This window comes from Gorilla gorilla, chromosome 12 (genome assembly GCF_029281585.2).
Source record: "Gorilla gorilla gorilla isolate KB3781 chromosome 12, NHGRI_mGorGor1-v2.1_pri, whole genome shotgun sequence".
In the NCBI taxonomy this organism is placed as follows: domain Eukaryota; kingdom Metazoa; phylum Chordata; class Mammalia; order Primates; family Hominidae; genus Gorilla; species Gorilla gorilla.
The window spans coordinates 120,423,838-120,436,048 of NC_073236.2; the positions used below are offsets into that span (position 1 = coordinate 120,423,838).

The 12,211-nt window shown below is 36.5% G+C and overlaps 1 long non-coding RNA gene across 2 annotated transcripts in view; it reads right to left on the reverse strand.

Moving 5' to 3' along the window:
* LOC129531795 (uncharacterized) overlaps window positions 1–12,211 on the reverse strand; it is a 52,318-nt gene that overhangs the window by 35,432 nt on the left and 4,675 nt on the right. The window contains exons 2-4 of one of the 2 annotated variants that reach the window (XR_008677205.1): window positions 10,226–10,387; window positions 6,556–6,616; window positions 5,413–5,520 (exon numbers count right to left, since the gene is read on the reverse strand). This is a non-coding gene — a long non-coding RNA (uncharacterized lncRNA). Of the gene's footprint in view, window positions 1–5,412; window positions 5,521–6,555; window positions 6,617–6,697; window positions 6,744–10,225; window positions 10,388–12,211 lie in introns of both variants that reach the window. The other variant, XR_010129823.1, reaches the window with a different exon arrangement.

Here is a 12,211-nt window from a genome sequence, read left to right on the forward strand (position 1 = left end):
CTTTTTCCAAAATATCCTACATACATGCACAGGTGGACATAAATGCATATTTACTCTTTCTATAGAGAATATTATGCTCCAAATGAACTCAATTGTATCATAATCAGAGTAAATGCAAATTATATCTGGGAAATAAAAATAAAAATCTGTGGTGTAAAAACCTTTGAATTATTTTTTAGATGGCTTACACTAGGTCAAAACATGCAAAACATTTTTAAAATTGATACTAATGGTGACTTATAAATATTCAATGAGATGAACACAAAATAGATTTTCTAATTTTCTAATTTTGTCACATTATGAAATCACAGTGGTGGAAGTTTAATTTCCTTTCTAACTTGAAATCTTCACTTCTTCTCTCTGCTTTGACCAGGTCATCAGTTACCTACAGTCAAGTATGGATTTGGACTGCTCTGCCTAGGTCAGGGTGGCTCCCAGACCCCTTGCCATTGTACCTCTGGTTTTTCAGAAACTTTTCATATAAACCTTCTGATTGAATTCACAGAAACTAAGGAATATATATGTCACTGGTATATAAGTACTTGTGGAACTTCTATGTGGCTCCAGGGGTATGATTTGGCCTTGGCATCCACTCCCTTTAATACTTTCAAGGTCCCTGAAGAATGTCATATTTCAGGAAAGAGTTCTAGTCACATTGTATCATTAACTTTATGGAGTGTTGTGGAATAACATTTAGTTTGATTCTGATAGAATAAAGGTGCAAATCCACATGCATAATTTAAAATAAAAATCCCTTCTCTGGTACCATATAAATACATGCCAGGTGTGAAAGGAGAACTGAAACAGTCTCTGAGGATGCTATCGCAAAGGAGGCCAAGCTTTCTCCATCAGCTGCTTTCAGCCCCTGGGGAACTCATGTGAGTAGCTTCCACCATCATATCTGATGTTACTCCTAGAAACTTTCCAGGGATCCCTTTTACTCTCCCTACCCTCTCTTTCTCTGCCATAAATATAAATCAAGAGTGAATTTCTGGAGGCTCAACCTGGAATACCTTGCTTCCTTTATTGGGCTGTGAACCAGAAAGAATGAGGTAAGATACTTACAAAAGTTATTTGTTAGCTTCTAGACTACATTGATGTAAGGGCATCATTTTTTTATTTGCAGAAGAGTTTAAGCTTCAGCTAAATAGCCAAATGCTAAGAAACTCACCCCCACAAAAAAAGCTGTTAGAAATAAAAAACAAATTGAGTAAAGTTGCAGGATATAAAATCAACATACAAAAACAGTGTGTTTCTGTCCACTAACAAAAAAAATCCAAAAAGGAAATTAAAAAACAATCTAATTTAAAATAGCATCAAAAAAGCCTTAGATATAAATTTAACCAAGGGGTGAAAGATCTGTACACTGAAAACTATAAAGCACCAATAAAACAAATTAGAGACAAATAAATAAAAATATATCCCATGTTCATAAATTAGAAGAAATAATGTTGTTAAAATGTCCATACTACCAAAAGACGTCTAATGATTCAATGCAATCTCTATCAAAATTCCAATGGCATTTTTTTCACAGATATAAAAAACAATCCACAAATTTATATACAACCACACACACACACAAACAGAATAGCCAAAGCAATCCTAAGTAAGAAGGACAAAACTTAGAGGCATCACACTTTCTGATTTCAAATTATATTACAAAGCTATAGTAGTCAAGCCAGTGTGGTACTGACATAGAAACAGACACATAAACCAATGGAACAGAATAGAAGGTCCAGAAATAAACCCACACATATATGATCAACTAATTTTTGACCAGGGCATCAAGAATGCACAAGGAGAAAAAATAGTCTTTTCAATAAATGGTGTTGGGAAAATTGGTTATCCACAGGAAAACAAATGAAATTGCACCCTGTTTTACACCATACGCAAAAATCAACTCAACATTGATTAAAGACTTAAACATAAAATCTGAAACCTTAAAACTCCCAGAAGAAAACATGGGGAAAAAGTCTCTTGACATTAGTTCTGGCAATAATGTTTTGAATATGACACCAAATGCACAGACAACAGAAGCAAAAAATAAACAAGCAGGATTACATCAAATTAAACAGCTTCTTCACAGCAAAGGAAACAATCCACAAAATGAAAAATCAATCTGTGGAATGGGAGAAAATATTTGCAAACCATACACCTGATAAAGGGTCAATAACTAAAGTATACAATGAATTTCTATAACTAAAGGGCAAAAATAAAATAATTCAATTAAAAATAGGGAAAGAACCTGAATAGACGTTTCTCCAAAGAAGACATGACCAACAGGTGTATGAAAAGGGGCTCAACATTACTAATCATTAGGGACGTGCATATCAAAACCACAATGAGATATCACCTCACACCTTTAGTATGGCTATTATATAATAGCCATTTTCCATGTTCTCACCAGCACTTGTATATATATACACAATTGTATATACAATATTGTATATTGTATATATACAATATATATACAATTGTGTATATATATTATTGTATATATATTGTGTGTATATATATACAGTTGTATATATAGTGTGTATATATATGCAATCGTATATATAGTGTGTATATATATACAATCGTATATATATTTTGTGTATATATATACAATCGTATATATATTTGTGTATATATACAATCATATATATAGTATATATGTATACATATATACATGTGTATATATGTATATATACACATATATACATATATGTATGTATATTATATATGTATATATACATGTATATATATGTATACATATGTATATATGTATACATGTGTGTATATATACATGTGTGTATATGTATACATATGTATATATGTATACATGTGTGTATATGTATACATATGTATATATGTATACATGTGTGTATATGTATACATGTGTATATATGTATACATGTGTGTATATGTATACATATGTATATATGTATACATGTGTGTATATGTATACATGTGTGTATACATGTGTGTATAAGTGTGTATACATATGTGTATATGTATGTGTGTAAACATATATGTGTATATATACGTGTGTATACATATATGTATACATATATACTATATATACAATTGTATAGATACACAATATATATACAATACACAAATATACATATATGTATACTATATATAATTGTATATATAGTATATATACACAATTGTGTATATACTATATATACTATATATACAATTGTGTATATATACTATATATACAATACACAAATATATATATTATATATAGTATATATACACACACACACACACGCACAAGTGCTGGTGAGAATGTGGAAAAAGGGGAATCCTCGCACACTATTGATGGGAATGTAAATTTTTATAGCCATTATGGAAAACAGTATGGAGGTTCCTTGAAAACTAAAACTACCATATGATTCAGCAATCTCACTTCTGAATATAGATCCAAAGAATTGAAATTAGGATCTTGAAGAGGTATCTATGCTTCCATGTTCATTGCAGTATTATTCACAATAGCCAAGATATAGAAACATGTAAGTGTCCTGTGGTGGATGAATGGATAAACAATTGTGAGAGAGAGATATATATATATAACTCATATATATATATGACACACACGGCACACATATGACATATGACATGACACACACATGACATATGACACACATATGACATATATACTACATATATATATCACACACACACACACACACACACACAAATGGAATATCATTCGCCCTTAAAAAGGAAATCCTGCCATTTACAATAACATGGATGACCTAGAGCGTGTTATCATAAGTGAAGTAAGCCAGTCACAGACAAATGCTATATGACCTCATTTACATGTGGAATCTAAAACAGTCAAACTCATAGAAGCAGAGAGTAGAATGGTGGTTGCTAGGGGATGGGTAGGGAGAAAGGGGGAGGTGTTGGTTAAAGGGTACAAACTTTCAGTAATGCAAGATGAATAACTTCTGGAGATCTATACAGCATATATAATATTGTAGACTTAACATTTGCTAAGATAATAGATCTTACCATAAAAATAAGTAAATTAATTAAATGACAGCAACAACAATAATAATAAATGGGATGGAAGGAAACTTTGGGAGGTGATGGATATGTTGATGGCCTTGACAGTGGTAATAGATTCATGGATGTATACATATCCACAAACTCATCAAAATATATATATTAAATATGTACAGTATAGGTCAATAATACCTTAATAAAGCATTTTTTAAAAATACTTACTGTTAAGAAGAAGATCTCTGAACTACCATCTAAAACAATGGATGTGTAATTTAGCCAACTTGGAACTGTGTAAATGTATCAGAAAGCATTTATTCCAACATTCATTTCCTTCTGTCCTCTGACAGGCCTCTTTGTCTTTGACCTGCTGCCATTTATTTTAGCAGCATGCAAAGGTAGTTCACTGCATACTTGGATCTATCCTCAAGAAAGATGATGGACAAAGTTCTCTTCAGCTCCTCCAAACACCCCTTTCTGAACCCTTCTTCCCTCTTTTAAGGTCTCAACCTTTTTTTTTTAACCTTACTGTTTTCTGCTTCTTGAAGTCACCCATGTCACAGAGTCAAAGAATATAATGACTTCTCGTAGAGGAGAGTTAGGGACTTAACTAGGGGCCCTACCCGGGAACATCAGCATTTACAGGAGGAAATCAGAGAGGGAAAGGTTGTGTTCAAAGGAATGAATGAAGTTAGGGTTTCATGCATTGTAGATCATGCATTTGAGAAAAGCTAAGGGTGAAGATCTTCACCAATATTGGAAATCTCTTATGAGCTTGGTTATTATTTTCTACACCCTTGCTTGGCTGAGAGAGGAGTGAGGAAACTTCTGTGGGGCCTGAGCATCAGTCAAGAGGACCTAGATGAAAAGCCTGGAGCGGGGGAGGCCCACGGACACAGAGCACTTGGAAGAAGAAAGGAACATGTGGCCCACTGGTGATCTGTGTTTACTCGTCTGTCTGGTGTGTTCCGAGAGGAGGATGCAGGCCAGCCAGAGGTCAGCAAGTCAAAACCCTTTGAAGACAGACCCAGCTTCTGAAATGGATCTGGCGTTTCCTTGCTGGCTCAGTATCCCACAGTAGTTCACACACTTCCCAGCCATCACCTTGGGTGTGTGAATTGTCTACAAATTTCATTGATAGAAACACAAATGTGCAAAACTGTGACATCTTTATTTTTCTGGTACTAAACCATCACTCTCTGGTGCTCCATTTTCCCTAACAAGAACTTTCATCTTATTATTTCTGAGCAGGCTTACATTTAAACCCAATTAGTGTTTTTTCCCCCACTCTTCGTCATCCCAGTGTATCATCTAAATATTTTTGGGGTATGCACATTAGGGCAGGAGTTGTCATAGCTGTCCTTGCCCTTTGTTGTCCCCCATGGGGTGTACCTAATTCACATCACCACTGACCTCTGTCTCTCCTGCTGGTGTCCACGGTCCATCAAGGTCTCAGGTTTGTCCCCACTGTGCTGTTGCTGCTGATAGTGGCCTCTTGTCAGGCATCTTCTGATCCAGGACCTTCAAGAACATAAGAAATGTTTGGATGCCCTCTCACAATCCCTTTCTTCTTAGATATTCCAATTTCCTCTTCCAGTTCATTGCACTGAGGGGCAGGGCACATCTGAGAGGCTCTAAACTCAGCCTACTGAACAGGAGGGGGAATGCAGTGCTGTCTTCCAAGAATTCCCACTCCCCATCCCAAACCTGACTACCGTTTAGATCACCTTCTCTAGGGCTGGGCCTAGCTCTACAAGAGAGGAAGATGGGAGCAGAGTCCCTTCTCTGAGACCTACACAGTGACTACTAAATATTGCCCCCTTTTCCATCTCAACTTCCTTCTTGCTCCAGCAGATTGAATTTATGTAGTTTTTTGAGAGAAATCTGCCTTCTTCCTGACACTGCTATTTATGGTATAAGATTTATCTTCATATTCCATCTGAGTTGACTCAGAAAAACCTTTTCTTTATCATAAAAACTTGGCTCTCACAATGAAAGCCTTGGCACTCAAGATTATGCTCTGCTTTGAGTTTCCGGAGAATATTTTAGAAATAAAAAGTCAAGATTTGATTCTTATATTTTCCGCATTTTCTCCTTCCCAAAGCAATAAAAATACCTAGTTTTTTGTTGTGGTTGTTGGGTTTTTGTTTTTTTCTTTAATTGAAACTGAGTCTCACTCTATTGCCCAGGCTGGTGTACAGTGACGTGATCTCAGCTCACTGCAACCTCCGCCTCCCTGGTTTAAGTGATTCTTGTGCCTCAGCCTCTCGAGTAGCTAGGATTACAGGCGCCCACCACCACACACAGCTAATTTTTGTATTTTTAGTAGAGATGGGGTTTCACCGTGTTGGCCAGGCTGGTCTCAAACTCCTGACCTCAAGTGATCCGCCCACCTTGGCCTCCCAAAGTGCGGGATTACAGATGTGAGCCACTGTTCCCAGCCAAAATATCTAGGTTTTTAGGTAATGGTTCCATGAAGAAGCATAGAATTAGTAATAATGCACTGATTACTGCTTCAGAAAACCACCTCGATACACTAGAATTGCCACAATTTACCTTGCCCACTTTAGCGATGATCAGATTCTCATGAGAATCAGGGGAAGGAAGGTAGAGTCCACTAGGGGTAGCAAGGAGACCAAAAGGGGAAAATTCCAAAAAATGGAAAGTGAGTAGACATCAAAATTTTCTTTATGTTTACCATTAAGAATGCTTTCAAAAGGCATCATAAAAATATGGGAGGCAAACTAAAAAAAAAAATTGCGTTAGTTTCAGCTCTACCATTTCATAGCCATATAACATTTGATAAGACAATCTTACTGGTTTCTTCATCTGTGCAGTGGATATAATAATATTTGCCTGGCTTGTTTACTTTAGAGATATGTATCTACATGGAAATCTGAGTAGATGTTATATTTAATAAGCTTTGTCCTCTATAGAGAAGAAAAACTGTGCCTAACAATAATTGTATGAAACATGATAATTAAGAAAGACCTATGTTCCTTAAATGACAAGTGGTCTTACTTTCTATTTTAAAAGATAGGCATCTTTCCAAACTTAATAGATCTTTTTCTGTCTCTTCCTTTTTTCCCCCAGGAATAATTTAGGGGGTGACTACTACAATTGCATTTATCTTCAAGTCTGACCTAGAACTTAAGTCTGTAGCTGAACTTTTGTGTAACTTATTAGTCATTGAGCATTGCAGAAGATCAAGTACTTGGTAAATGAGATGTACATGCACTATGGTTTGAAAATTTATCCCCTCCAAAACTCATGTTAAAATTTAATCCACAATGAGGCAGTATTGAGAGGTGGGGCCTTTATGAAGTGATTGAGTCATGAAGGCTCTGCCCTCCTGGATGGATTAATCCATTGATGGGCTAATGCATTAATGTGTGAATGGATTGATGGGTAATCATGAGAATGAAACTGGTGGCTTTATAAGAAGAGGAAGAGAGACCTGAGCTAGCACACTCAGCCTCCTTGCCATGTGATGCCCTATGCCACCTTGGGACTCTGAAGAGGGTCCCCACCAGCAAGGAGGCTCTCACGAGATATAGCCCCTCAATCATGGACATCTCAGCCTCCATGATTGTAAGAAATCCATTTTCATTTCTACCCAGTCTTAGGTATTCAGTTATAAGCAACAGAAAATAGACTAAGACAGTGTAGCAGTGGACTGTGGATAGTAAAAATCAAAGGATGATAATGTGGCCCCTGTTCTTGAAAAATTCCAAGTCCTACTGAGAAGACATTTGTTTAATCATTATTTATTATTTCAATAAATATTTATCAAGCCTCCCCATGTTCCAGATATTGTTCTAGGTGCTAAGATTACAGCAGAGAACAAATGTTTTTTAAATGAAGCTTTCATTTTTGTGAGACTTTAATCAAATGTACAAAACAAGAGTAAGTTTTTCAAACATAAGTCATTACTAAATCATGTGATACAGAGGATTAGTGACGTTCGAAGGCACAGGAAAAAAGATGAATGTGAGGGTGTTGGTTGAAAAATGCAACTTTCAATAAATTACATCTTAAGCTGGATCTGAGGTTTAGAAGAAATCTTTCAAATGAAAGGAAGAAATACAAGGAAAAGACTCTAGAGTAAGCATGATTTATTTGTAGACATAGAGGAAATTTGCTTGACTTAAACAACAGGTATATTTTGGAGAATTGGTGAATCCAACTGGAGAAGTACTGTGAAAAACTATGACAACTAAACTGAGAAATTTAGTTTCAATGGAATTGGGAGTAAAGGGCCATGGAAAGTTCCGGGTGGAGTGGTGGTCAAATGTTGGTGATATAAGGGTGTGTAATGCAATGAACATTGTCTTTAGATAATATGGATTTGGTGCACTCAAAATTCAGGCCGCAGGGAGAATTACACATGAATTTTTATTTTCAAAGGCCCACACACTCTGAAGATTGTAAATTACCTGGAAAATTGATTATTTGTATAATCTTGACAAGTCTGCATAAAAAATAATTTCCCCTGAAATCCAGATTACTAACTTAATAAAAAGAGTATTTTTGTCTTAGTTTCTAAGCTATATAGTTACATAGAGCTGTGTACATTCACCCTCATGACATTTACATGTGGGATAATGGATGTGGATTTAATGCAATGATTAATGATTTGTTCACTTGGAGTTACCAAGTCATGTTTCTATTGAAGGTGGGGGACTAAAAATAGGAGTTTAGATTTTTTAGGAACAATCTCATCACACACAGAGAGAAAGGGGTTGGAGAATCAATTTAGGAACACTTTTCTTTTTCTTGATCCAGTGACCAAAGGCAGATTGGTAAGTGGGCATTATTTTTCAGAGATGCTTAAGAACTTATTATTGAAAAGATAACCAGCCCTCTATTGAGAAGTCAGACCATAGCAGCCATGTGTTTTATAAGCCTTTGCTTTGTTTTAAGGTGGAGTGTTCCTCACACCATTAAATTTGGAGTTGGTTAGAGATAATGTGATTCAGGTTTTCCCATAACTGTATGGGAATTCCCTGGGTGAAATGTATGGGTCTGGGAAAGATCAGATCTGACTATGCTCAATAACTTCTGACTTTCAATTCATCAGAATGCCCAGTGGTCTCTCCTCATATATCTCCTCATCAAGCTTTAAGTTGGTAAAGTTTTTCATAGATAAAACGGTGCTTCTCACCGTGGGCTGCCAATGAAATCCAAAAGGAATAGAATGTGTGTTTGGTCAATGGAATTGGCAAACAGAGCAGGCTTCTGGGGCATCTGGACATTGTTCATACTGAAACCTCTTATTTGTTCATTTAGAAATGAACAATCAGGAAATACATTTGGAGGATGTTTGCAAAATGTGTTCTCTCAGGTTGAATTTGGCTACAGTCCCATGTGAAGCAGTTGCACTTTTTACTCAACAGATTTTGGATAAACCAGGGAAGCTTGGCTCCTCATATGGTCTGATCTTTGTTGCATTGCCCATTTTTGCAGATTCTGACATCTGGAATGTAAATTAGAACTACATATTTAATATTTCTGTTTAATGTTTATTATTGGGCTCCCCTGAAGATTGTTATTTGGAATTGGCTACCAAGGGCCTGTTATTCTAATTGACAGAGCTCTCATCCAGCTTACTAGTTATTCCTTTCTCTCCCTCAGTACACTAAGAAAGGGGTGGTGAGCTTTTTCAATTTTCACTGAAAAGAGTAAGTGAGCAGAGATATGTAAGTTGACTTTTTTGCCTGGCAGTTGATAAATGTTCACTGAATGAATGATTCTAGAGTCTTCTAGGACATTTCTGTGTAGAAACTTCTTATTTACATTCTAGAAACTTTGGAGAACCAATGTTGGTTCTGCTAAACAGTATTCTGGTCCTCAATGCCTAGATTCACCAATTTAGATCCCAGACACACCAAGTTATGCACCTTGCTTTACTAAATTCTATAAAGCTTAGTCAATGAATACTAGACAGACATATGGCTCTCAATGCTATTGGGAATGCAGTTATATGGAGCTGTGTACTTGACCTTCATGACATTTACATATGGGATAATGGATGTGGATTTAATGCAATAGTTCATGGTTTGTTAACTTGGAGTTACGAACTCATGTTTCCATTGAACATTGGGGACTAAAATAGGAGTTTCTAAGAAATAACTTCTACTCTTGAGTAGCTATATTAGTTTGTTAGGGCTGCCATGCAAAATAGCACAGACTGGGAGGCTTAAACAACAGAAATTTATTGTCTCACCGTTCTGGAGGCTGGAAGTCCAAGACCAAGGCGTTGGCAGTATTGGTTTCTTCTGAGGCCTCTCTCCTCAGCTTGAATATGGCCAACTTCTCACTGCATCTTCACATGGTCTTTCCTCTGTGAACAACCTCTCTGGTATCTCTGTGTCCTAATCTTCTCTTCCTATAAGTATATCACTCAGATTGGATTGGGATCCACCCTAAGGACCTCATTTACCTAAGTTACCTTTTAAAGACTCTATCTCCAAATACAGTCACATTCTGAGGTACTAGGGGTTGGGGCTTCAACATATGAATTAGGGGGTAGGGGCACAATTAAGCCTATAACAGTATTTCCAGTAGTAGAGGGGAAGCGATACATCTAATGACTATTATGGAAGCATGGAATCAGCCAAACATAATGAGCAAAGTCCCATGGGGATTGAGAAACCAGAGTGCTCCCGTCTATTTGGAAGAAGCTTTATGGATGAGATGGTTCTGAGATGGACATTGAAGAAGAGATTTAGAAGAACAAATTATTAAATTGAATTATGTGAAATTTCAATTGTTTAGATCAAATATAAGCAATTTCATATGGTATAACATATTTATTTTTGTACTCATAGTATAGGGCAAAGGCTGGCAATTTTCTTTTCTATAATATTAAGAACCAGATGGTAAATATTTTAGGCTTTGAGGGCTATGTGGTCTCCTTCACAACTACTCAACTCTACTGTTATAGTGTGAAAATATCTATGGATGATACATAAATAAATGTATGATGTATTCCAATAATACTTTATTTACAAAACCAGACAGCAGAAGTAACTAGTTAGTAAAAGAGTCAGGACAACTTAGGCCCCCTGACTCACAGACTAATGTCCTTTCCTTTATGCCACACTAATTTTATTTCCTAGGAACTAGTAAGTTTCCAAGTGAATATTGGAATTTTTTTTTTCAATTCATAAAAGCCCATTTGGGAAAATAAAAACTTCTAAAACTGCCAAGAAAAAAGACAGCGGGCTGAATTTGCCTTCTGTGCCATAATTTGCTTACTCTTGTGTAGGGAAACTTTAAATTCCCTAACTTTTCTATTTGCTGAAACATGTCTTCCCTGATCCTTTCACACCCCTGTGCCGATCACGGAGTTCCTCCTCTGTGACATGTCTATCCCTTGTTCATTCCGAAGTAGAGCCTTTCAACGTGCAGAGACTGCAAAGAGCAGAAAATGCCTTGGCCCCAACTCAATGTTGTCATGTGGTAACAGACCACAAACCTAAGCCACTTCCGCCTTGTTGTTGAACTCTTGGCACATGTGTGTTGCGTTTCTATTTTATTGGCTCTTTAGTGGAACTGCAAAAAGATTTGTGGCCTCCTTTCATCTAGCGAGAGAAAACAAGCAACCACTTCTCTTTTCACAACCTAAAATCCTCCTTGGTATCCGTATTGCAGAAGGGACCTTTTCACAGTGTCAGATCTTTCCAGATAACTGAGAATTTCCGTAAATAAAAACAAATAATTCATTGTGGCTATAAGATTTATAAAATGTACATAAATCTCCCTGTCTTTATAGAAAGAGGAAACTGATTATAACGCAACCTTATTGGGAAGACTCCGCGGTATCACTGGGGACTCCTTGCTTACTAGTTCTTTACGATCATTTATAGTGTGGCTGCTCCATGCCTTTCTGGGATCTGGGGTAGAACAGTGACCAAGCTAGGCAAGATTCCTCTTTTCATGGAGGTTTCATTCAAAGGGGAGAAGCAGGAAATAAGTAAGCAGAAAAGCATATAAATCAAATAAATTCAAGTGGTAATTATTTGTAAAGAAAATAGAGCATTTGTAAAGAAAATGCAGATTGAGAGTGGCTATTTAAGAAAGAGTGAAGGGATGGAGAACAGAGAAGGGGCTGGCCATATGAAGTGTTGCCTTGGAGTTTCACAGGCAGAGGCAAGGGCAATGCAGAGGCACTGAACTGAGAACAGACTTGGTGCGGACGCGGATCAGC